Genomic DNA, 23877 nt, shown 5'->3' on the forward strand with positions numbered 1-23877 from the left:
ACTAACTATTAAGCCAACTGATACAGTTGAGCTAGATGATAGATTTACAGATATAAGCTTGGATGATGATGATGAAGAAGATATCCATATTAATCAAAGCAACCTCCAAACACCTGAACCGGAGATATTGGATCAATCAGCTGAATTGGAAGCAAATCTTAACAATCAGTTAATGGAGCAAACAAATGTGAATCAGTTGCCAACTGAATTAGCTCCAACTGAGAACACTCAGTTACCTATCGAAGAAATTGCTGATAGAGAAGCAACAAATGCTGAACTTAGATGGAAGAAATCACATCCTCCAGAACTGGTAATAGGTAATCCATCTGATCCAGTAAGAACCAGAAATCAGATGCTCAATCTATTTATTCATTCAGCCTTTGTATCTCAATTGGAACCAAAGAAAACTGATGAAGCTCTTGCTGATCCCAACTGGATAAATGCAATGCAAGAGGAGCTAAATCAGTTTGTCCATGACAACGTCTGGAACTTAGTTCCAAGACCAATTTCAAAAATTGTTATAGGTACAAAATGGGTGTACAGGAACAAACTGAAAGAAGATGGTTCAGTTGTGTGCAACAAAGCAAGGCTAGTAGCACAATGCTACAGGCAAGAAGAAGGAATTAATTATGATGAGACATATGCACCAGTTGCAAGATTGGAGGCAATCAGAATATTCCTCGCCTATGCTTCATTCAAAAACTTCAAAGTCTATCAAATGGATGTAAATAGTGCATTTCTGAATGTCCAGTTGCAAGAAGAAGTCTACGTTGAACAACCTCCAGGTTTTATCAATCATCACCTTCCTGATCATGTATATCATTTGAACAAAGCCTTATATGGTCTTAAACAAGCTCCAAGAGCTTGGTACGAAACTCTTTCAAAATTTCTAACTGATCACGTTTTCTTGGTTGGATCAGTTGATAAGACCTTGTTCAAATTTTCTAAGAATGATCATATTTTTTTCTTGTTCAAATTTATGTTGATGACATTATATTTGGGTCAACTAACCCCAAATTATGCGAGAAATTTGCCAAGTTAATGCAGGATAAGTTTGACATGAGCATGATGGGTGAACTGACATTCTTCCTTGGTTTACAAGTGAAGCAAATGGATTCGGGAACTTTTATCAGTCAAACCAAATACACTAAGGAATTGCTGAAGAAATTTGGTATGGAATCATGTTCAGCTGCAAGCACTCCCATGAGCTCATCAATTAAATTAGACACTGATCAAGGGGGAACATCAGTTGAGACGACGCTTTACAGAGGTGTAATAGGTTCATTATTGTACCTAACTGCTAGTCGTCCTGATATTGTGTTCGCTGTATGTATGTGTGCAAGATTTCAAGCAAATCCTAAGCTATCACACTTTTCAGCTGCCAAGCATATCCTAAAAATCTCAAAGGCACACAAAATGTTGGATTATGGTATCCTAAAGACTCATCTTTCAATTAAATTGGTTATTCAGATGCAGATTATGCAGGATGTAAGCTTGATCGTAAAAGTACTAGTGGATCATGTCTTTTTCTAAGGGACATACTGATCTCATGGTTCAGCAAGAAGCAAACATCCATAGCAACTTTCACAACTGAAGCAGAATATCTTGCTGCTGGAAGCTGCGGTGCTCAGCTGCTCTGGATTCAGCAACAACTGAAAGATTATGGTGTTGATGCAAAGGAATCTCCCATATTCTGTGACAACACAAGCACAATTGCTATTACTATAATCCAGTTCTTCACTCCAGAACCAAGCACATTGATGTCAGACATCACTTCATCAGAGATCATGCCCTGAAGAAGGACATCAGACTGGAATATGTCTCAACCGAGCAGCAAGCAGCTGATATTTTTACCAAACCACTGGCTAAGACTAAGTTTTCTCATTTTCACAATATACTTGGATTAATTGATGTATCCTAATCAGTTGTTATTATTGTCTTGATTCTTAATTCATCTTTCAGCTTTACTTTCACTTACTGATTCTTCAGTTAGTTGTTTATTCATATGACTTTCAACTGATGAAAGAAAAACAAACACTACAAGAAAATCTTAATTCAACAACACATCAAACACAACAGTTTTTTATAAAAACCGTTGTGTTTTGTCTTTTAACAACGGATTCAAGAAAAACCGTTGTCGTAGGCTCAAAAAACCCGCTCAACGACAACGGTTCTTAAAAACTGTTGTCCTTGATATGTCTACGACAACGGTTTTTAAAAAACATTGTCTATTAGCGTGTTTTTTTGGTCTACGACAACGGTTTTTAATAACCGTTGTCTATTAGCGTGTTTTTTTTTTTGGCTACGACAACGGTTTTTAATAACTGTTGTCTATTAGCTTGTTTTTTTTTTGGGCTACGACAACGGTTTTAAAAAACCGTTGTCTATTAGCGTGTCTTTTTAGGCCTACAACAACGATTTTTAAAAGCGTTGTCTATTAGCTTGTTTTTTTGTTGGCATACGACAACGGTTTTAAAAATTGTTGTCTATTATTGTGTTTTTTTGGGCAACGACAACGGTTTTTAAAAACCGTTGTCTATTAGCGGTTTTTTTTCGAGCTACGACAACGGTTTTTAAAAACCGTTGTCGTAGGCCAACAAAAAAATAAGCTAATAGACAACAGTTTTTAAAAACCGTTGTCGTTGTCCATTATTGTGTTTTTTTGGGCAACGACGACGGTTTTTAAAAACCGTTGTCTATTAGCGGTTTTTTTTTGAGCTACGACAACGGTTTTTAAAAACCGTTGTCGTAGAATTTTTTTAAAATAATTTGTAGTATTATAATACACTACAACGGTTTTTAAAAATCGTTGTCGTAGAACGTTTACGACAACGGTTTCATAAACCGTTGTCGTTTAGCGTGTATTTTTGGACAATCGACAACGGTTTTAGAAAACACAACGTTAATTGGCGACGGTTTTAGGACAAAACACAATGTTAATTAGCGATGGTTTTAGGACAAAACACAATGTTAATTAGCGACGGTTGAAAAAACCGTCGCTAATATTAGCGAAAATTATATATATACCATCGCTAAATTCATATTAGCGACGGTTTAAACTAGAACCGTTGCTACTATTTGCGACAGTAGCATGTACAACCGTCGCTATATTGAATATAGCGACGGTATTAAAAGTCCCGTCGCTAAAATTAGCGACCGTTAAGCAAAAAACCGTCGCAAATTTCAAAAATTCGATCCCGCCTCTTTCTCCCTCCATTTTATTCCACCACTCTCTATAAATACATACAAATTCACTCCATTTTCTTCCACTTCACTTCACCAAACTTAAAATTTTTCTCATCTACACGATTGTACAACTTCATAACACTTAAAATTTTTATCTCTTACACAATTTTATCACTTCACAACATTTAAAATTTTTATCTCTTACACAATTTTTTTATCATTTCAAAACAATTAAAATTTTATCTTTTACACGATTTTATCACTTCACGACACTTAAATTTTTTATCTCTTATATGATTGTACCAATTCACAACACAGATTTATAAAATTTTTAAATTTTTTTTTATTTTACCTAAAATATTAGCGACGGACCTGTAAACCGTCGCAAAATAGCGACAGTTTTGCAACATGAATACTGTCGCTACGTTTAGCGACGGGTTGGGGAGGATTTCCGTCGCAACTCTAATTTGCGACGGTTTTACAACTATTCCCGACGGTTTTTACAAACTGTCGCAAAATGCAACTACGACTACGGTTTTCATTTGCGAAGGTTTTCAATACCGTCGCAAATTTTAATAGAATTTTTATACCACGATGCAAAACCGATGTAGTTGGTATAAAAGACAACGGTTTTAAACCCTTGCAAAATCGTTGTCGTTGGTAGAAAATATAACGGTTTAACACCGTTGCAAAACTGTTGTCGTTGGTAGAAAAGACAACGGTTTAAAACCGTTGTCGTTGAAGACACGTTCAACAACACCCTCAGTTACAACAGTCGAAATTGGCCTAAGACAACGGATTTTATCCGTTGTCGTTTGGCGTTTTTGTTGTAGTGAAAGTTACATCAAAATAAATATTTCATTCAAAGATAAATATTTTCTTGGATTACATTGCCATATTTTTCCTCTACATCGTCTATCCACATTCTCAACCAAACTGATAGAGCTGAGGAAGACGTCTTACAAAAGCTGTGAGAAGAAGCTATGCGATTGAGAATCTCCAGTTCCTTTTGGAGCATCAGCTGATAGATATGACCATCTTTAAAGACGTCCACCCACAAAGCGATATTCAAGCGCTCCCGCAATTCTGTCGACTGTTCCACCAGTCTGGGAGTGGTAGCCTCTCCAAAATTATACAGGAACTCCAGCTCCTGTAACTTTTTCCAGTAGGGAAGACTAGTGTAGAAGACTTCATCTTCGATAGCCGCCTTTCTTCCAAAGAAAATGGCGAAACACTTGAGCAACTCGCATCTGCCATTTTTTTGTCTTGAATATTTTCTCTTTCTTTCACCATTATGACTGTAACTAAAATTTTTATTTCTATTTATAGTAGACTATCAAGGAAGCCGAAGGGTCATCAACGTTTCAGCAACAAATAATATCTCTGATATTTATTTTTCTCGCTTTCATTATTTTTATGCACTTATTAAGGGGGGATATTGGTTTTAAGAGGTTAACTGAGAAGACAATTGATTAGTCAGCTCTCAACTGAAAGGACACAGTAACAACTGATCGTTCAGTTGAGCTTCTCACTAATCTTCTCATATAAGTTAACTAATTAAACCTATTATATTCTAAATCAAGCAACGTGACTGTCTCTCAAGCATTAAATGCTACTTTTCAGTAAATGATTAGTGTCAACGTGGACACCTTTGAAACCGTTCAAATACACACGCATTTGGCACACGTACACACGAATTTATTTAAAATTTTCTTGGACTGACACGTGTCCAAAAATTCGAACAGTCACTTACAAAAGGATTTTACCCGCTCCATTTCAGTTTTTCTTTACGCTTATCCACAATCTTTTGAGAGCAAGAACAAATTTCATCCTTCAACTTTTTTTCAGGAATTCATTCAGTTCTAAATGGAAACTCAAATTTCCGCTTATATGCTACATGCTATGGCTATCAATTTTGGGTCAATTCTATCCTTCGGTGATGATGATGTCAAGAAAGTTTTTCAAAAAATTGAGACTGCTGGATTACAGACGTTCTTGGGAAAATCATCTCAAGAAATCTACTCGAAAGAACTTCAGGATTTCTACTCCACCGGTATGGTCAACTCTGATGGCAACATAGTTTCTACTGTCAATGATCAGTCTCTGACCATCTCTGAAGACACTTTTGGAGAAATTTTCTCTCTACCCTCTGATGGATTGGCACACCTCTCGGATGTTAAAGCTTCTGATATTGAAGAGATGCAAACTTCACTTTTCGCTGATGGACGGAAGATCAAAGTCTCCGATCCAAAGAAAGAACTGAATTATGAAGTTCAGTTACTTGCTGATGTTGTAGCCAAAGGGCTTTTGGCAAAAGCTGGATCGTTTGCTGCCCTTACTTTGGAGAAATTTCAAGCCATTTCTGTTATTATGGCTGATCGTCAACTCAACTGGAAGCATCTCATATTTAATATTCTAAAGAATATGTTCCTGTCTTCCAAACAGTCCAAGGGATTTGAAGTGCAACTCAGCTATCTACTGAAAATGAAAGGGTTAGTGGCTGATGATTCAGAAAGATCATCAAAGTTTAAAGTCTTTAATGCGAAGAACACTATGCCACTAAAGACCAAACTGGACATTTCTCCTGATCAGTTTGTCAAGATCAAACAGGAGATTGGGACTGGTCAAGCGGCCCCAAAATCAGTGAAGAAGGCCAAACCTTTGGCTCAACTGAAGGTAGCAAAGAGGAAATTAATTTTGAGTGCATCTGATTCAGAGAAAACTCCATCGCCACAGATTTCCTAGAAACCAAGAACCCAAAAGTTTAAATCATCATCTACCGAGGTATCCATTCCTACTGATACGATAATTTCTTAAGATGCTCAGCAACCAATAGAAGCAGTTCCTTTGAAAATCATTCTACCAGAAGCTTCAGTTGGTGCCAAAAAGGAATCAGTTAGGACCAAAGCTCCTCTGATTCAGATCACTCGCCCTGCTAGTGTGGCACCTGCTCGACCCAAAGGTATAAAATTCATAGAGGTGGTGGAATCAACTCGAACATGATTGGAAATCCATCACATTCTGAGTACTGATAAAGGCAAGGGTAAGCCGATTGAAGAGCCCAGACCTTCCAATGCCATTCAGACACATATTGACCTTGTTTGGGCAAAGGTTAATAGTTTTGCAGCTTCAAAAATTGAGTCCTATGATGCTTTGATAGCTTTTCGTACACAAGTTTTTGCCAAGCAACTGAAGAAGAAATCACAGCTGAACACCTTCATCAAATTGGAAGCATTTGTTCTAAGAACGGTGAAAGCTGCCACAATTGCTCAGGCTATGGAAAGAAAAAATTATTTGTTTGATCAGATGAGAGCAAAGAAGTTAGCACAAATTCTTAATAAGCTGAAGGCTAACTACATTCCAACAAATCCTACTGCGTATGCTGATCAAGCAGTAATTACTCAGCTTGATACTGATTTGTTTGGGTTACAATCTCATATAAAATTTTGGGAAACAGATCAAGAATTAATTCTTCATCAAGGCGATTCAGATAATGATGAAGAGGAAATAATTGAGGAACCGACTTCTGAGCAGCAAAAACCATCCTCTGAACAGGTTCTTGTTCCAACTGAAGAGCCAGTTCAGGATATGCCTCAACCACCTTCTGCTGAACAGCAACTGTACACTGAAGCCGAGCTTTCCTTTGCAAACATTGAGGAAATTATCCAAGCAGTGGTGCAGGATACTAAATTAAGTGAACCTATGTCTAATCCAGTGGATCACTCTGCTGATCAAATCTATCCAGAGGTCACCATCTCTTCAGAAGAACCGGTTCAGCAAGATCTATCTACTGAACAAGCTATTTCAACTGATGTGCCGATTGATTCTCAAGTTCATCCTTTAGAGGCACCAGTTTTGGTTTCTTGACAATCTGCTATCATCAGGCCAGCTCCTCTGCTGATCAGAATCCACCATCACCGCCTCCAGTTCAAGGAAAAATCAATGAAACTGATATTCTAGTTCAGAATGTTGCTGCTACAGTCTCAACTGAACAAGCATTAGTCATTTCTGAACACACCTCAAGAGAACCAGGAACCTCTCATCAGTCTCCTCCTCCATCTTCATCAGATTTTGATCTTATTTTTGAAGAAGTTCAGAATATGCAGGACAGTATGCAACAAATGCTTACTGCCATCTCAAAGATTCAGAACACTCAACTGTCACACACTCTGAAGTTGGACCATTCTCATCAGTTCAACTTAGAAAAACTGAACGCCATACAAACTACTGTTACCTCTCTGTCATTCGCAGTTGAAGATATACAGAAAACAAGAGGGATATTTTCAAGTCTCACTGCCACTCAAGACTCTATCAACAAACGAGTTGACAGTGTGGAGTCTCTCGTCTCAAGAAAGATAGAACTGCTACAACTCTCAATGTCTACTGCTATCAATAGCATTTCATCCTCTGTCCAGCTCTTTTCAACTGACGTTCGAAAATTATCTCACAAGTTGGAGCTGTTTGACAAAAAGGGGGAAGAGATCAAAGAGATCTTAGAAAAGCAGAAGAAATCTTAAATTCTAGTATTTGTGAAGAATATGAGTTCAGTTGAATCTACATCTTATTTTATCTACAAGAGTTCAGTTATTTAGTTATATTTTACTCTAAGTTTTGTCAAACACCATAAAGGGGGAAATTGTTGGAAACTTAATTCCGGTGTTTTGACAAAATACTTACCAACTGAACTAAGCAACTAAACTGATCATCAACTGAACACGTCATCTGTTGAACTCAGTTAACTGATCGATACAACTGAAGTTCATTCTCGTCAACTGATTCTTTACCAGCTGATCTCTCAGCTGTACACGTCATCAGTTGAAAGCGACAACCGACAAATAGTACATATACCTGCAACTAGTAGTAAAACGCCACATTACAGAATGAACAGTGTACGACTGTCAGAGTATATCGACGTGGCAATCAACGGTTAGAATATTCAAACATTCTTTAATGTTACCGTTGAGAAGAGAGCCTATAAATAGTCGAAGGCAGCAACTGAAGAAACACACGACTTTCAGTTATCTAATTTTACTTGTTTTCACGCTGCAAAAATATCTACTTGCATTCAGAGATCAAAGCTCACGCTTATCAGTTATATCAGTAGTATTCAAGACTACATTCTCGAGCTTAAATAGCACTTTGTAATCGTTGATAGATTTTCTAAGTTTTGCTAAGATCAGTTACGATCTGTAAAAGTGTTGCATACTAAGAGTTTCAATTTTGGCAAAGTGATAATTCCAAACTGAAGTGGGTCAGTGCAGTGTTTTTTGTATTTGATCAAAGTCTTTTAGTGAATATCCTATCTTCGCGATAGAAGGGGTGACGTAGGAGTTATTCAAGTCTCCGAACATCCAGAAACAAATTGTGGTGTCATTACTTCAGTTGTCATTTTCAGTTAGATACTCTATCTTTCAGTCAGTTTATTTTTCGCAACTGTTTTATTCAGTTTAACTGATTGTTATTGACCGACGGGATATCTAGTTTCAGTTTGTAACAAAACTGAACTCATATTGTCTAAGAATATTTAAATTTGAGCAGTGTTTATTCAACCCCCCTTCTAAACACTCTTTATTCGATTAACCGATCCTTTCAAATGCAATGGGCACATTGCACGTCTTTAGTAATGGGGTTGGGTAGTCGTTTTTTAAATTTTATTTGTGAGAATTAGTTAATGTGTTTAGTTTTATATTTGCGTTGTCATCTACACGAGTCAATTGAGAAAGAGCTTGTGGTGCTAGCTTGAGAATTGATAGACAAGGAAGAAATTGAATTTATAATATACACTCTTTTTGGTTGGTATCATCTCGTTAGTTTAACAAATACCAAGTGTTGATGGATGAAAATTTTGATTTTAGAATAAATATATTTTGCATGGATGTTGGTTGTAGAAGATTACATGACAGAGTGAAAGTTGATATTATTTGTGGGGAATTTTAGATTCATTTGGTTTGAATATAACTTGAACACCTTCCTCGACATGAAAACTTACCAGTGGCATGAGGATAAGTTAGGCAACTTTCTTTTGAGGCAATGCTTTGCACTGAGCTTATCGAGATAGATGTTGTTCGCTGCTTGTCACCTATACATCAAGCATTATAATTGCACCCCTGAGATTGAAAGGAAATCATAACTTTGTTTCCTTACCTCTTGTTCATATATAAGGGAGCATACAAAAAAATAAGAATTTTTTTGCATAGTGAAAAGAACAAAGTTCATGAGAAGAGAACTTTGGGGGAAAAAAAGAGATGTATAGTGAGCTGAAAAAAAAAAGATTTAAATTCTATTCCTAGGATGGAGTTCAAGAATATCAGATGCAAAATCGAATATGCGCGAATTGATATATCATTGTAATCATCTCTTTTTGCATATTTCATCTTGTCTAAGGTAATCCTGACTCAAGTTTTAATATGCGCATGACAAGTCCTGACCATCTGTGTTGTGGGTCGGTAATTAGTTAAGAGGGACGTGAGATAGGGACATTTACATCACCATGTTATTTAAAGTCTCTTAAATCTTTGGCAATTTAATTGTTTAAATGCACGAGCCTCGAACCTACATTGCACACACACACTTAAAATCCATGAAATATGGAATTGTGTAAACTTCTAGGTGATATGAAAAAACTATCGTTGTACATTGATTGATGGAGGTTATGTGGGATATTTATTGAGCCAAATCAGAACCATGAACGCACCGCACCGTTGAGCTATTTGTTGTACTGTTATGTTTTGTAACCTATTTTCCTCGGGGTAAGCAAAATGTAAATATGGGGAGGTTGATAGGTGTAGTTTTAGCATATTTTATTATGTTAATTTTAATCTATTATCGCATAAGTTTAGGGAATCAAGTCTGCATTTTGATGTTTGGTCAAAATTTATGCATATTGTTTGCCCATCACATGTTTCGGTTGATTTGTAGATATAATTGCTAAAAAAGGGAATTATTGGCAAAAGTGCAAGAATAGCGCGCTAGGACAAGTATTTTTACCCGCCTCAGCGTGTAAGAGAGAGACTTGTGAGGGCCGCTATACTTGCTAAAAAGAAGGGAATTATTGGCAAAAGTGCAAGAATGGCGCGCTAGCACGAGTATTTTTACCCGCCTAAGCGTGCAAGAGAGAGACTTGCGAGGGCCGCACACTAGGGCAGGTGATATCACCCACCTGAGAGCGCCTCTGGCGCTAGGGTGGATCACCTGCCCCAGCGCGCATGCCTGGAGAATTATTCGAGAACCTCACGCTAGGGCTGGTGTTTTTGCCCGCCCCAGCACGACGCAATATAGAAATAGCGTCTGGACAATTTATTTCCTTCTGTGGTGGATTTTGGACCGAAAATAAAAATAGTAGCCAAATACATGTGAGAAGAGGTGGATTTAGAGTTTTTTTTTTTTTTTTTGGAGAAAGAGACACACAGAAAGTGGCCAGAAGCAAGGAGACGGAGGAGAGTAAAAAAACTCAACCGAAGAACAAGAACTTAATAAGTGTTTTTCTTCTTCTCTCTTTTTTTTTAGTTGGGATAAGGGGATCCTATTCCTAAACATTTATGTTGTGAATTCTTTTTAAAGATTGAATTTGGTTTGAGTATATTTGATTATGTTATTGTTTTTTCTTGCAACTTTAGAATATGATCAACTTCGAAAGGATTTTATGGGTTATAATTGAAACGAATATGAGATTTTATAACATGATATGATAACATAATTCATGGATCTACAACTTGTATAGACATATGAGGTTGGATATATGTTGATATTTCACAGTTCGTTAATGCGATTACAATTGCTAAATAACACGAGGACACTTGGTTACTTCATTTTGTTGATTAGATCAATATATATCGACATAGTATATTGATAGACTAGGTAATTCCGTTAAAAATATGACTTAATAATTGAAATTCAATCGTTAAAAGAGATTCATGGGCAGGTGAACCAAGATCCTAACAATTTTTTGTTTATTAATTTGGTTTATATTATTTATATCTTGTTAGTAATTATTTATTTGATCTTAAATTTATTTTATTAATTAATCTAATTTTCATTTTAGTTAACTAAGTCTTTATGTGGTCAATGTACTGAGTATTAATTTAATGCTGTACTCACTTACTAAGAAATTGGGTATATGGGTGATTGAGCATACCACGATGTCCTTTAAATTTGCTGATAGATCAAATAAATATCATAAAATGTTTTGCTCAAAGTAGATAAATTTATATTTATTTGGAATTTGTCATTCTTGACATGGATGATGATTTCGATGCATGTTTAATATTTGGACGTTCATTCTTAGCAACTATTAGATCTCTCATTGATGTTCTAAAGCGAGAATTGATACATAGTTTGAATGAGGAACAAATTGTATTTAATATGTACAATCACGACGTCTTTTCACCTAAAACCAATCACCGCCCTAAATTTGATGCTCTTGATGCTTGTAATGGTGAGAGTATATAGGGTGGAACATTGATGTAATCAAAGTATTTGGACCCATCGGATGGTGGATGACAACAAAAGAGAAAGTCTTGTTATGGGAAGACATAAATCCATGCATGACATCAAATGATCCAAATTGAATTTAAAGAAACTGCACACAATTAATCAAGTTGATGATTATAAACTAAATGCTTTTTGGGAGGAAACCAAAATTCTTGTCCTTTTTTTTAAAAAAGTTTGTTTGGTTTTTTTTTTTTTGTCAGAATATCTTTTCATTTACTAATACTGAGGTTTTAATTTGAATGTCTCTAACAAGCTCATTTTCGACCACTAATGGTATGGGGGAAATTAATAGTGATTTGTTCATAGGTGGCGCTTCAGTGCCGTATCTGCCGGTCCTCAGTGCCAGGAGGTCCGTAGGTTTTAAATATAGATCTCAAAGATAGATGACATGCATGACTGAAATTGGAACACCACTGCAGACGTATTGAGACATTCGTGACATATACGAAGGACTACACCGCAACACTCGCCCACATATTCCCCAGTGTGGACCTTGACGACATACTATATGGTGACCCCACAATGATGATGAGGGAGATGACCACTGGCGATTGTTGCCATAGGTACATGCATTCTTTTTGTTTATTATAGATTTACAGTAGATTGGGTACAACACACATATCTAAGTTTGGGTGATGATGATAATTTTAGGATTGTGTCGATTGGTTAAAGTGGTGATTGATTGATTGAATTGCGATGCGAAAGTGGTTTTCGCTGTATTTGTGTTTTTATGTTCGGGGAAATTGGCCTTCAGTTCCCAGCCGTCGATTTTTTTTGTGTTCAGTCTCTGGGTACTTTTTTAGTACGTACCACATTTCCACATGAAGTGTACCACATTTTGAATGACATAGTACCACAATTTTGTGGGTAGGGAGTAAACCCAAAGAAACGTTTTGATTGGGGATTTTTCACCAACTTCCCCTTTTATATTTCTTGTTTTGGTCATATGTTTTTTTTTTAACCAAAAAAATTTGGACTAGTATATTGTTTTAGTGTCTCGTTGTGGAAGAATTAACTATTTGACCGATGATGAAAAAGAAAACAATTTCAAAATCAAGTTATTAAGTTTATTTATGTTTCATGATATATAGTAATTAGAGCTCAATCTCACTACATGGACTATGCCATGATCATTGATAATATCGATGCTAAGAGAATTTACGCACTTGTTATACTGAGCAGATGATTGGAGTCTAAGATTTTTGTGATATTTTATTGTTTTATATTATCTTTTGAATCCCGTTGAGTCTAAATGTAGAAAGATTTAGATGTGTCATTTTTTAATATTTTTCTAAGAACCGTCAAGTTTTTAAATGCACGCGATCAGTCTATATGAATTGATTTGTGAATCAAAAGTAGTCTAAAACTTATTTTAGCACTATTTGATGTGAAATATATATGAATAATACGTGACTTGTGAATTATCTAAGCAATTTTGGAGCGTTTAAGACTTTCGAGCCTACCTGATACATCATTTTTTCTCTGGTGTCCCACTCTGAGCCTGATAAAAATCAAATGGATGTTGTCAAAGGCATCAATTAGCCATCATCTATATTATGTCTAAATTTCTACATCAACAACCAAAATATTCACCCTATACATTAGTTCATACCTAAATTTGAGAGAAATAAGGCCATCTCACACGAGTTGACAAAGAAAGGAACGTTGAGGAGCTAAGGAAATTGTGGAAAATGGGGATTGAAAAAGAAAAGAAAAATTTGATGAAAATCCATGGAGGGAATAAGTGTAATGAAGGATGTGGTGATTAAAAAGAAAAATAAGGGATTTGGTTGAGGATTATGAAAATTCAATCAGAGGTGGAGAATTAGAGATGAAGAAGTGTGCTACAAGATTAAATAGATTATTTTCTCTCATTTTTTTATCACACTGTCTTTATTGTGGCCGTGATTCGTAGCCTAATGTTACAAGTTTAAAAGACCTATTTATAAATTAAGTCACATATATCCAATATAGTAGTGGAGAAGAGTTGCAAGCTTTAAGCATACAGACACTTGGGAAAAAATTAACAAGTGTAAATTTGATCATTTCCACATACACTTCTCATGAAATTGAATTACACTTTGGTACACTCTTATGAATAACTCTTGAACCAAATGTTTAACCGAAAAAGTCATTTTCGATCTATGTGAGTGAATGTTTATGTTGGAGAATTGTGGTTGGAAGATTAAGTCGAAGGATTCATGAATTTGTGAAGTGAGCAAATTGAGTGAATTTATCGTATCATTTGATTGGATAATGAGATTGATAATTAATTAAAGACGTGTGAACTCTTGAGTTGTTGTGACATACAGTTGATTGAATGTGTTATCATTGAGGGCAAATAAAGATTAACCTACTCCACAACTTAAGTTTGTCATTCATACTATCTTCCTTATTTCTTTGTTGGTATTTGTATTATCTTTCTTTTTTTTTCGGGACTAGAAAAAGTTCGAGTTTGGGGAGTTTGATAAGTGCGATTTTGCACTTAAATTAGAATGGAATTTCATTTAAATTATGCTAGTTTGAAGCATTATTATACGTTTGTTGTTTGTTTTTTGCTCGCAGGGAGAAAGACAACTAAAATTTGTTGAGAGGGTTTTAGGAGAAGAGAGACTAGAAGATAAGATCGAAAGAGTTTAAGAGAGTTGAAAGAGTGTTATGATTAAGAAAAGGCAAAAACTTGTATGAGACGGTCTGACGGGTCGTATTTATGAGACGGATATTTTATTTGGGTCATCCATGAAAAAATATTATATTTTATGCTAAGAGTATTATTTTTTATTGTGAATATGAGTAGGGTTGACCCGTCTCACAGATTAAGATCCGTGAGACGGTCTCACATGAGACCCACTCTTAAGAAAAGGCGCCCAAATGTCTAACATCAGGCACTTCGATACCTATTATTTGAATTTTAATAGGGATTGGAATCAATATTTTTATTAATAAATCCCTAATTATACCTTTGAAACAGGAGTAGAAAGGAATGAGAATTCTTGGCTAATAAACTACAAAAATTTATGATATAGACATTGATAGGAATTAATTATAGTGGATAGTCCAGTGAAATCGAACCTCTAACACTTTTCTCTCATTGATTTCCTCCCTATTATCCTTGTCGATCGTTGCACTTTTTTATTTTATATTATAAATCTCATATTGGATTTTATAGATAAATCTGAGGTTATTTTAATTACAGTATTTAGTGTAAGATTCAATTATTCATGGGACGATATATGTATTTAACCGAGTACTAAAAATTCAAATTGTACACTTACTTTAAGAAACGACACAACAAATTGCTTAGAAACTTAGCTGGTGGCTCTTTGAATACAGCTCCTACAATAGCACATGCAAGAAGAGCAATTTTGGTTACGACCTAACGTTCCATTATGAAATTTATTGCTGGATTTTGTTACTGTCGAAAGCCAAGCTTGGGTTGTGAATACTATGAAACATGTAGGGTTTAGGTTTTATTTATTTTGTTTACGATTGTGTTCTTGTAGAATGAAGACCAAATTAGAACCCCGTGACACGTAGAAAACCTCTTTATTCTAATATTTTGTGGCTTGAAACTTATGAAATTGAGAATGAATACTGTAAGGAATAATGCTTGACAAATATGAGCTTATATGATAACAGTAGCGTAAGGTTATTAATTTGTATTTTATCAGAATTAAGTGTTGTGTCAAATGTTACAATATTTGAGACAACATGCAGCAGAATATTAAAGTTTGTAACACAAATTGACTTTAAATAAATATATGGACATAATAAAATTTGCACAAGTATAAATACTTGTGTGGTGACTCAGGGAAAAAATTAATCAATAGAAAACCGAAACGTTTACAAAACTATCACTAGCGATTATGACTAAAATCAATTTTCTCAACACATTGAGCAAATAAATAACTTTCTAAAACGACTACGAATACTAAAACATAAATAAGAATGGAAAAACATGATGCCAAAAGCTTGGAGCAACGAAACAATCTTCATCCAACACTTTCACGCGTGTTGTCTGAAATGTCTCCAGCAATCATGGCAGCACATGCACCAGCACTCTTCAAAACAACACGTCCCTTGAAGAAATATTTTTCTGAAATCCACAATGTGCACAAGTGTGTGTACAATTGATCGAGAGGGAGAACGGTAACAATGTCCTTGTTTCTCTAGGAAGATATCATTATCAGATTTAACATCAGATGTCGTTAAATGATTGTTGCCATTATTATGTATAAAACACTTACAACCGAATATGCGAAAGTATCAAATCTCAGGCTTCTTGTCGATACAGATCTCATATGGAGTTTTTTCACATTTCTTGTTGATCATGGACGGGCTCTGAGTGTAGCACACAGTGTTAACAACTTCTGCCCAAAATCTCTGAGCAGTTCCAGACTCTGCTAGCATAGTTCTAGCTGCTTCTTTGAGGGTGCGGCTTCTTCTTTCAACAACCCCATTTTGTTGTGGTGATGTGGCAGCTGAGAGTTCGTGCTTGATGTTGTGGCCTTCAAGATAGGATGATAGGAATTGGTTCAAGAATTCAGTTCCTTTAACACTCTTGATCCTGTCCACCACTACTGTCTTTTCATTTTGGAGTCCCTTGAGAAGTTTGATGAGCTGGGTAGTGGTTTGATCTCTGGAACTCAAGAATATTAACCATGTGAACCGAGAGAAGTCATCAATTACCAGTAGGGTATATTTCTTTTCCCCTAAGCTCATTACTGGTATGGGTCCAAACAGATCCATGTTGAGTAGTTACAGGCATCGAGCTGATGAGTTCCTTCCTTTATTCTTGAAGGTTGAGCGAACCTGTTTACCTAGTTGACAAGTTTGCGGATTCTATCTTTTTCAAAATCAATGTTAGGCAAACCAGATACCAACTTAAGCTTGCCAATAGTGGAAACGTATTTGAAGTTAAGGTGATTAAGTCGTTTGTGTCATAGCCAATTTTTATTTTCATTTGAGGCAATGAAAAAAGTAGGTGCATCTAAATTATCATCATTTCATTTTATCTTATATGTGTCCTGTTCTCTAAGACCAGTTGTCAGGATCGGTTATGGGGGCCCCGACTGAACATCAGTTACGAAGCTGTGCATCAGTCGTTGACCCTTCTGACTAATCTACCAATGAGCTGCAATAGCTCGTGTTCTAAGAATAAATACACCGATGAATTAGATCGAGTTTGGTTAAACAACTAAGCGGAAGACACTCAAAATAATCCTTCGTTAAGAAAACAAACTGATCAATTTTATATATCTTGTGCAACTGGTTAACTGAAGAAAAGAAGTCAGTTAGAGCTTATATCAGTTCGGTTATGGACAGAACTGAACTGATATCAGCTGGACTGATGAAACAATTAAGAACAACACAGTTAAACAGTTAGACTGAAAACAAAACACAAGATATGTTTATGGATGTTCGGAGACTTCAACTGCTCCTACGTCACCCCTTCTACCTCCTCGGGTAGGATACACTAGAAGACTTTGATTTATACAAACCTTTGTACAAACCCACCCAGCTTAGGACTTACCCACTGCCTAACTGAACTCCTAGTTCTAAACTGAAGGCATCACCTTCCAGTCAACACTTCTTTAACGTCTATGTGAGAAAGACTACATACACATGTTTTACGTCTGTGTGCAAGACGGAATCTGAGATGATGAGTGAGTGTGTGTGTGTGTGTGTGAGAACTGATCAATGAACACTACCCGAAAGTGTTCTCACACACTGAGGGAAAAAGGCTTCTAATCTAAGCTGATAATACAATGAAGTGTTCCCTCTGGGCTGATTGCTTCTAACAAGCTGATATGTAATAAGCGTGCCCTTGTTCTCTGTTCTCGTTTTTCTCAGTGTTAGTCTTCACTGAACTTCAGCTTCTATTTATAGGCGTTTGGCTGACCGTACAGTAAGACTCAATAATGTGTCCGTTGCATTTTGAATTTGTTCCTCGACATCTTTCCGGAACTTTTGGCTTTAAGCTCTGATGCAACGTCTCTTATTGTACTGTGGTAGTACAATAGCTTTTGTACCTTCGTGCTTAGCTGGATTCCATTATTAAGCTTGTCTTGATCTGCAACTGATTGACTCTGACTGATGCTTTCAACTGGTCAGTTGAACTGGTCTTCTGTTGGGCTGGTGAAATCAGTTGAACTGATTTCACTCTTTCAGTTGAACTGGTCAGCTGGGCTCTTCATCAGTTGAACACTTCATCAGCTGGCCGGGCTTCTGAAGGTCTTCTGCTGAACTGCTCATCAGCTGGACATTCAGTTGAACTAGTCTTTCAGTTGGCACTTCAATTCTACTGTTTTCAGTTTACGCGATCAGTTGGACGTCTTCAGTTAGCATTCCTCGACAGCTTTAGTTTTGGCTCGTAACTGATTATTTCAGTTCCAGCTTACTGCACACTAAGGTAGATTATTAGAAACAAAATAACAAGTTTTGTTAGCATCAAAATTAAGCAAAGATTGCGAACTTGAAAAGTTCCAACACCAGTCAATACAGTATTGCCTTCAACAGATTGAACAGTGAACATGTGCTTGTGAAACACAACGGTATAACCGTTGTAACAAATTTGACTTATGCTAATCAAGTTATAACATAAATTTTCAACTAAGAGTACATCTTTAATAATAATTTTTTCATGGGTAATCTTACCTTACCCACTGCATTACTTTTAGAATTATCACCAAAGGTGATTCTTGGTCTTTTGTAGTTGACGATTTCTGATAGGAGATTTTATTTCCTCTCATATATCTGGAACAACCGTTGTCCAAAAACAAGATGGATTCTTCCAAGTTCTTTTTCTTCAGTACCTGAAATCTATTTTGGTCTTGAACGTATTAAACCCTTAGGGACCCATACCTGGATTATCATGAGGGATTTTCCTTTGTGTGTCCCAAGATGGATGCAGTTATGTTCATAATCTGGTGGTGTGTGCGGTGTTATTTTTTTTGTAGTATGTTGTCTTGGTTGTTTATCCTTATCACTCAATCTGTACCTCTTTTGAACCGGTCAGCCGTTGTAGTGTCGTTTAGGTCTTATTTTCGAGTGATGTCCGATTGAACTTGACTTTCTGCGGGACCAATCTGAACCGTTGTGAACGATTGGATTTGGCCTGCGTTTAAGCCACGATCGGTTTGATTTCGCACTCTCAAATTCGACATATCCTAGACAACGTCTCCTTCCATTGTTCTCAAGTCTTACGTTCTGATTGCTTTGGACTTCAACCTCGTTATGTTCATGTACCGTACTATATCTGACAAATTTAATTGATTTTAAACTGTCTTTCTCTAGTAGTTGAGTTTGTGCTTCAGAGATGCTGTAACCTAGCCCAGTTCTGTCTTCGGCCTGTTTATGCATCTCATGCATCCTTTCAAGAGAAGCAGAGGACTTGTTCCATTAGTTGATTGTGTTCATCAACCGTTTATTTTCTTTTAACGTGGCATGGAATAATCTTCGCAAGTCATCATTCTCAGCCGCTAGCAGACTTAACTCGACTTTCAAACCGTCAACAAGGTTAACTTGTTTTTCAAGTTTTGTATTTCTGCCTTAACCTCGTTGAATTGCTGCGATAGTCCATTAAACTCATTCACCATGTCATTCAGTGTCGTGACAAGGTCTTGCCGTGTAAATTCCAGATAGTCGAAGTCAATTACCATCTCTTTTGTGGATTCTAATACTTCATCAGCCATGAGACATTTTACTGCCTCATCGTCGCTTTCACTCGAAGAATCCTCGGAGCTGGACCTTTCTGAGTCTGAATCGGCCCATTTGCTTTTTCTTTCTTCTGCAATTAAAACTTGTTGATCTTTTTTTTTGGTGAAATTTTTATCATCTTTGGCCATCTCCTATCAACCGGTCTCTTTTCATCTTGCTTCAGCCTATTGCACTCAAATTTCTTGACAAATAGGGACATAACTTCATTGCTCAGTTGCTCAGCTAATTTCTTACTTGTGGACTTTTTAATCGGAAGTCACAGTGGTAACTGCCAGGGCTTTGGTTTGTTGAGAAGTGGATGGTTCTTCTTCAGTTCGTATTCCAAGCTCGAACTCGTATGCTTTAAGATCAGCAAAGAGATCATGAAGCTCCAGCTTGTTCAGATATTTTGATTCTCGTATTGTTACTATCTTCACGTCCCATTCTCTGGGAAGAGCTCTCATTACCTTCAAAGCAATTTCACGATTATAGTATTCTTTTCCTAGAGAGATAAGTTCAATAATAATACAACTAAACCATTCATCAAAGTCGGAGAAAATATCTCCTAGTTTCATCTTGGCGTTGTCAAAATTCTGGATTGCAACTGTCAGTTTATTTTCTTTGGTCTGGTCGTTGCCCTCACACAATTGTGTGAGTTTATCCTAGATTTCCTTTGTTGTGGAGCAAGTTTTAATTTTTGCAAACATATTCTTATCCATAGTTTTATAAAGGATATCTTTGGTGACTTTGACAAGGTTTGCCTTTTTCTTGTCCTAGATGTCCACTAGGATCGATGTATTTCCACCATTTGGGGAGCACCTTCAGTTATAGTCACAGCTGGATTGACTTTCAATATCTTCATAGACCCATCAGTGATGACATACCACATGTCATTGTCTTGGGCTGCTAAATGTGCCTGCATACGAATTTTCCAGTCATCATAATCTTCTTTATAAAACATAGGAATCATGTTAAATGATGCCATATTGATTGTAGATATCAACGTTCAAGAAAACCCGCTCTGATACTACTTGTTAGGATCGAGAAAGAGTTTAGAAGGGGAGTGAATAAACTCTTTAAAAATCGTTGATTTTAAAATTTGTTTTCAAATGTTTTTAGGAGATTGAAATTTTTTCTCAAATGATTAGAAATATGAACCACTTGAAAGTGTGGAAAATTGTTCAAAATTTCTAATGATGGCTTCAAACGGTTGGCTGACTTTTTAACAAGAAAATGTTTGAATTGTAAGTGCTCACAGAAAGTAAAGACACATGATTCTTATGGATGTTCGGAGATAAAACTCTTAACATCACATCTTCTTCTTCTTTAGGAAGAATTCCACTAAAAAACTTTGGCTTTACAAACTTATTGCAACATCCCACTCTAATCAAGACTTATCACACTGCCTGTTTTGGAACTCTTAGTGATCACTTTACACTTCTAGATTTTAAGAACCCTCGGTTCACCAGACAAAACAATCAATCAAATAACCAAATGTTACCAATGTAAAGAAAACAATATGTTTTAGTAGCACAAATATGATACTGGAATGATCAGAGATATCTTTCTGTTGAGTGCGTGATTTGATGAGCGATGAAGTATATGAACTTTAATTGTGCTCTAAATCTTCAAGTATGCAAGCTTAATAATATAGCAATCGCGCGGTTGAAAAGCTTAGTTGATTGATGATTTATTCTGCATTCTTCAACTCTTCTTTTATAAGCTATCATTCCAACTGTCGAAAAAATGTGTAACGTAAACCTGTATCATTGGAATGATGTGTCACTATCAACTGCAACAACATTAAATGTTCTTCATTAGACATTTAATGTTCTCTTTGCGTGTACAGCTTTGAATCTCATTCCTTTGAATAGTTGCTGCGGAGCATCCTTTTTTAGTAACTGTTAGTTTCATCAGAACTTATTGGATATTTAATCAATCTTTCTCTTCTCGCATAGTGATATTAATGAAGATCTTTATCGGGACTGCTGCAGGATATGGTTGACTTGTAGCGGTTCAAAACCGTTGAATGTCATGAGCCGGTCAGAGAATGTCTTTCATTAAGTGAACAATGAATATCTCTTTAATGAAACGGTTGAAGACTTTGAACAGCCGGTTGAAAATCTTCTAACGGTTGAAACTTCCTCAAGTTGCTGAAATTATGTAGGCTATTGAGCTCCAAACGGTTTGAAATGTTCCTGTTATACAAAATAAATTGTGGCCGTTTTTCTAAAACAGGTAGCTGATGTTTTGATTTTGTGAATCACTAAAACTTTAGGTAATAATAATTTCTTAACATTCCTACTTGGCATTAAATTCTTTGACTTTATATCCAAAATTAAACTTTTTACACCTTTTGGTTTAACCTAAAATCAATAAAAAAAAATATGACGATTTAAACGTAAAACTCGGAATAAAAATATAACATAAGTACGAATACGACAAAATAAAATCCTAAAAAACTATATAATTCGTTCTTATCAGCATGCTTTTACGGGAAACGAGGTCAATGGGAGGTACTATACACTTGTTATTTTTAATATAGCATGTTTAATTCATCAAATGCTTTAAATTCAAATATCATTATTAATTTACAACTTTTGGCCGAATCAATTTCTAGTCTAGTGCCCAACTCAGCCAACAAAATGAATAATTTTATATTAAATCGGGCGAAAGCATTCTTGTTTGTAAAAAAATTGGATTATCCCTACGCATGGATGGGGTCATATATTATACATCATGCCAGACTCGTGTACAATAATCAATTCGATGTTCAAAATTACACGAGGTGTGTTTCACACGTATGGCTTAGACGTGGCTCAAACGAAGCCACTCAAGAAGTTTGATTCATTACAAACAAATTTCAATCAAACGAATGTATTAGTCGACCACATAAAGACAACTGAAATTGACATGAAATATGGTTTTAGTCGGTAAAGAAACCCAAGAACTTAGCAAAGCTCTAAAAGGTAAAACGGAATTGGAAAAGTGGAGCCAGCAGATTCAGAATATTTTCATAGATATTCCTAACTGTTAATGTCGATGTTTTACTGAAATACACTGGATTTAGAGAAAGAACAAGCCTTCAAAATCTCTTAAAATGGGGAAAATATAGTAGCGAATTAGTCTAGGAAAAAAATACTATTTTGCTTGAAAGAGAAGGGACCCTTTTGACAGAAGATAGGTAGAGCGAGCTCTTCTTCTACTGCAAGGGAAAAAGGTCTGAAAGAGACACTTCACCAAGCAAAATATAATCAAGTGTCATTTGTCAATGTTTGGTTTGCAAGGCAATGTACAAAAACTTTAATATTTATAAAAAGAAAATAAGATGTCTTAAACCTAAACTTCACCCTTGTCTAAGCAAAACACAACGATTTCTCTCTCTAAACCTTGTTATTTTTGCCCCTACAAATTCTTTCACCAAATATGAGTACCACCCTCTTCTCCAAACGGGGTGGCTGCAATCCCTCTTCTCTCCTTTTAAGATGTTTTGGATTCGTCTCAACTCAGCTAAGAAGAAGAGTAAGCATTCGCACTATCGCATTCCGATTTAATATTTCACTCATGATCTTACACTAGTTCTTGTTGTTTTCCTGGTTTATCATGTGAGACACAATGCCACAAACTTCAGAGCTTCAAGCATATAATGCATTAACATTTTTATTTGGCAGATGAAATCATTAATCTTCACTACATACAGCCTACTATTTTGAAACGTGATAGACTGATATATCTCAAATCCACACATGACTGCCTATATTATAGCTAACATACTACACTTTTTTGGTGCATTGGTTTCTCAGGTAGAGGGAAATATATATTATACGAGGATGTAAAGTCCTGCCCCTACGAAGACGTGCATGTTCTGTGGTCCATATTAGTGGAGTCACATCCACCTGCCTTGCCACAACCCAAATAGCATTTCTCTACATCACACAAACAGAAGGAACACTGAAGGAGATAGGAGTACAGAAACTTAAATACATAGATAGAAAGTTTTTACCAGTTAGATTTTGTTTTTTTTCTCTCTTTACATTTTGGTTTTGATGTCTAAGAAAGTGGTTGAATGTCTGGTGAGGATTTTGAATGCTTTCAAATGTCTGTGTGTTGTCTAGTCTATTTTACGTGTTGTCTCAGTTCAATAGCTACTAGAAAACTCTTAGGAGTTAAATGTTGACTTGTGAGGTCACGACCTTGGTAGGTGGTTTCGAAGTCTGTTTTAATAATCACTAAATGACCGGAAATTTTGAACAATTTTTGACGATGATTCTACGTTGCCTGTTCTCCACCTCGACTGAAAAAGTCGAGTTCTGAACTAAAGTCTAATTTATTCCTCTTCCCTCAGCCAAAAAGGACCCCGAAGTGTTTTTGCTTCCAGTTATTAGCTTGTTTTCCTTATTGACTGAGGAGAAAAAGCCACATGGACCTGATGGCAAATCATGCTAGAAGTACCTTTTATCAGTTTTCATCATGGACAAATGAACAAAAACATGGTATCATATA

Source organism: Primulina eburnea, chromosome 6, assembly GCF_022965805.1.
Source record: "Primulina eburnea isolate SZY01 chromosome 6, ASM2296580v1, whole genome shotgun sequence".
Lineage (NCBI taxonomy): Eukaryota > Viridiplantae > Streptophyta > Magnoliopsida > Lamiales > Gesneriaceae > Primulina > Primulina eburnea.